We start from the raw sequence: 4,542 nt of genomic DNA on the forward strand, positions 1-4,542 counted from the left end.
TCTGTTAAGTGAGATCTATCACGTTGCTTATAAGTCAGTGCGGTAAAATATTGGGTTTTCAAAATTCAGGGGCACTATATTAAAATCACAATGGTTGTAGGGGAGTTTCCTTTACTAGAGGTATATCCATTCTTCAGATAGTTGTATATAATGTATGAGATAGGCAGAGAGCTAGTCCATTGCTGTAGGGCGCAAGTATTGTATAAATAAGTTTGGGTGCCAAAGTAGGACTGAACTACCTGTAAATTGTTGAAAACTATATATATATATATATATATATATATATATATGAATTAACGAATACGTATTTTAAGTTGTATTTCTGTTGGTTAGTAAACTGCTTATATCAGTGCTCCTTCCTAGTTATAAGCTTGACTCATTTGTATGTTGTTGATCTTTATGTGGTTGTGCTATTTCTTTGATTCTGAAATGTGTTGAGTGGCCCTTAATCTCATGTTTGCTGGATTATTTGCTCATCCTGTTAGTTCTACAACTTTATTTCTGTAGGATGTTCAATACCAAATAATTGTACATATCCTATTATCTGCTAATTCTAATCCCTGCCTGGTGCTGTATATGATTCTGTAATTTGTTGGCTCCATGCTATTATTGCAATTTTCTAAATGCATTTAAATAGAAATTCCCGACCCCTTCTTTTCACCGAGGGAGTGTTTGTCTCAGTAAATTGCAATTTGGCCATATGTCAAGTGACTAGAAATGTTAGTCTTGCCGTCCATCATGAAGATGTTAGTCTTTTGCCATCCATCATGGGGTTTAAATTCTTGAGAGCAAATTTTCTTTGAAATTGATCTGTAGCCATATTTTGTTTAAAAAAAAACAGAGAGAGAGAAAATCTAGTCTACAGTTGGAAGGTGAATCTTTTTGGCATTATGTTAGTTGATAGCAAGACTAACATTTTTATTCTCACCAAATTTGATTTTCAATCGATTTACAATTACGTCAATCCAAATGCCTTCTAAATTGCTTTGGCTCTCTCTCTTTTTGGTGGACTTAAAATTTTCCGGCCTGTAAAATTTTTCGGTTATAAATCAAATAGCCTTCATAGTGCTACAATTTTATGCTTCTTGTTGTATCTTCTTTGCCAGTCTGTACATATTACATTTCTAGGGTGAGGATTTTGTGAGATGTGGTATCTGACTGGAACAAGTGCTCTGTTCCTGAAGTTTCTGCTCAGTATATGATGAATGAACATTCTGGTGTTTTCTACTGTGCTGAAAAGCTAAAATGAGTGTGTGTGTGTTTTTTTTTTTTTTTTTTTTTTTTTTTCAACTTATGGTGGGGAGTTGTTGGAGAAAATTTAAAATGAAAAAAGAAGCCTACTAGTGCATCTTTGAGGGAGTTAATATTTTTTATAATTTTATGCACAAGAGTTTGGTGCATACCTGGTTATCTTTGTAGTGTGATAACTTATGTGAAATTTTTACTCACGGCTGTAGAGGATCATGCCTCAGTTGTCAATCAAAACCATAATAAAGGGCAAGTACTCGTAAATGATCCTTACCAAAGATTTGGAAATAGTGGTGTTTATGCAAGTTTGATCCTACCAATGATAAGATCATCTTTATAACAACTTTTCAAATATGGCTTTTGAAATAGCTTCTCTACTCAATAAAAGGATGCCATGAATTGAAGTGTTCAAGATTCTTGCTAGCGTGGGAAGCTGAATTTAACTTGTGAATATTCAAAACAAAAGAGAATTCAATTCTCCTTGTCATATATTGTGAGGTCAAGGTAAAATTACTGGGAAAATTTACTTCGGAAGTTAGCAAAATCTTCTTTCAACAATTCTACTGAATTAACACTCCCGCAGAAGCTCCAGTGGACCTTGAAGAGATAACTCGTTGTTACCCTTGCTAGATTTAGATTTTGACATTTTTTACACCTAATATTATGGCAAATTATCATGTATATAAGTCCAAAATTCAGAGCTGATGAAAAATAGTTCAGAACAGATTCAGCTTATCAGAATCAACATAAACAGAACATGTGCTTATCCAGCATAGGGAGCTCATCCAGCGACATTAAATAAATATGACGATTCAGCCCACTGCAGCATTTTCTTTTATTACTACGTAAATACTGATAGGTCGAGTTAATACTCGACGATGCTATGTGAGGCCCGTAAAAGGCGGTAGAGAGTGCAGTTCGGTGCGATGTAGAACACGTCGCTGGTGTTGAGTTGGGCGTCAGGCCGGAGCACCAGGCGTGGGTTCTTGAACACCCGGGGATCCGCGACAGAGTGCCTCGGATTCCGTGCAATCACCTACGCCGCCGCCATGGGACGGCGGTGGACCTCTACAAAGCCACCCGGGTGTACCAACTTGAGGACACCGCACTCGCGCCCCGCGACGCCCATAATGCTGGTATAAAGGTGTGGTTATGCACTCCCCCACCCCCTCAAAGACTCCTCAATACTGAGCTCAAGAAGCAATGAGGAGTGGAGTGCATGGAGGGGCCAAACCTAGCTACTGGCCTTTTTATAGCCAATTGTGTAGATTAATTATATCAAGGGTGTGTTAAATGAGTCATAGAAAAGGAATGATTTTGATTTGCTTTGATTTCATCCAGTTCATTGTTTTTCTTGTAGATTATTATGGCATTTAATTCCTATTATTATTTTTTCTTTTTGCTTTTGTTTTTTCCTTACACCCCAAGATTCTATTTTTGGGCCTTATTGGTGAAATCCTGATTTTTTTTCTTTTTTCTTTTTAAATTTATTGAGTGGACAACCGCTTCTTATCTAAGTTTTCTTTTTTTTCTTTTTTTCTTTTTTTTGAGCGATAGATAGCATACTACCAGCTTCGTTTATTTCATTTAGAAATAAACTTAGCTGAAAATGTGAATCAACTAGGATTCGAACTTGGGTCTCGGATACCAACCATCAAGTCCTTTGCCACTTGCTCTAGGGACGATCAGTTATCTGAGTTTTCTTGAAGTGTATTGTTATTGCTCGATGTTTCAATTGGTTATGTTGAAAGAATCCTACATAACCTAGATTCCATCAATATTTTTGTCTTTCTTGTAGGTAATGGGATTCTATTTCCAATTAGATTGTATATTCTTGTTGGGATGTGAAATGTAAATATTGTACTTATTTTTATATACATGTACTTTTGAATACCGTTTAGTTGTCTATAAGTAACCCAATGAAAATTTATTAGTAATTTTTTATGGGCTTTTACTTATTTACTCCTAACTATTATCGAAATTTTCAGAAATTATGAAAATCAATAAACATATTTTGGTTAACCAGCTCTATATATATATTAGATATTTTTAAAATTTTAAAAGATATATTCGATATTATCCCCTGCTTTTTTTAATTATTGGTTTTTTGTTCTTGAAATACCAGTTTCGCTCTATTCCTTTTGAAATCCTCATAATTATTATTTTAAATGATGATTCCTTTTTCTAGGAAAGCAGTTTTATCATATTACCCACGAAATTTCTTAGAGCCCGTACAAATATTTTTGTGTACTTCCTATCAACTAATTATTGTTGGAGAATATGAATAAAAATCAAGTAAATTATAATTTTGAGGTGTATAAATTCACTTTTTTAAAGTGATATTTGTCCCCACTCATGTATGCTGTCGTGTTACTAGTAAATCACCTCTAGGATACAACAAGACCGCCGAAGGACTGCAAACAATACTTTTGAAGATTTTTCCCGCGCCCCAGCCCACCTCGCGCCCCGCCCGCCCCGTGTCCCCGCGCCCACGCCCGCCCGCCCCGCGCCCCTGCCCACCTCCCGCCACGTGGCGCGACAGGGAACCTCTGGTTCCCAATTCATAAGTTTATAAATAAACTAGTTAAGGGACCACGCGATGCTGCGGATAGTTATTTGAAAATTCAATCTCAAAAATTAGTTATAAAAATCAATTTCAGAACAATTATGAAATCTAATGAACAAATTACGAAACAATTTTAAATAAATGGAGCTATCATTCCTAATATAAAAAATATAAGGAGCTCTCTCAATAATAAACTATTTTGAAATAGTTCTTCAACTTTATTAAATATTTTCTCATCTTGTTCTCTTTTGTTTGCTTTGATATTACTAATTTTGTAAGGCTATCTATCATATTTCTAATCTTTTGAGGGTACGAATGAAATTACCCTATACTAATTATTCCAAACATGACCACGTGTCTAAGGGATTGAAAAATAATAAATGGTGCAATAAGTACAAAAAAAATTTTTAGTAGGCATAGTAGTCCCCCATTAGTTAGTGAAATAATTTTTAGTAGCTATCGTGGTCCCCCAATAGTTAGTGAAATGAAAAGAGAAATTTTTATTTGTGATTCTCGCAATTAACTTTCGTCAAATATAAAATTAACTTAAACTCCATAATTTTTTTTTTATTTTTTAATATACAATTTATATCTTAATGCTCAATTTATAAAATTAATATTTATATTTAATACCAACAATCTAAATTATTTAATAATTATTTATATATTTTATATTTTATAATAAAAAAAAACAAAGTAGATTGAAATTTAAGAGAGAAAAAAAAAAT

Source organism: Ananas comosus, linkage group 4, assembly GCF_001540865.1.
Source record: "Ananas comosus cultivar F153 linkage group 4, ASM154086v1, whole genome shotgun sequence".
NCBI lineage: Eukaryota > Viridiplantae > Streptophyta > Magnoliopsida > Poales > Bromeliaceae > Ananas > Ananas comosus.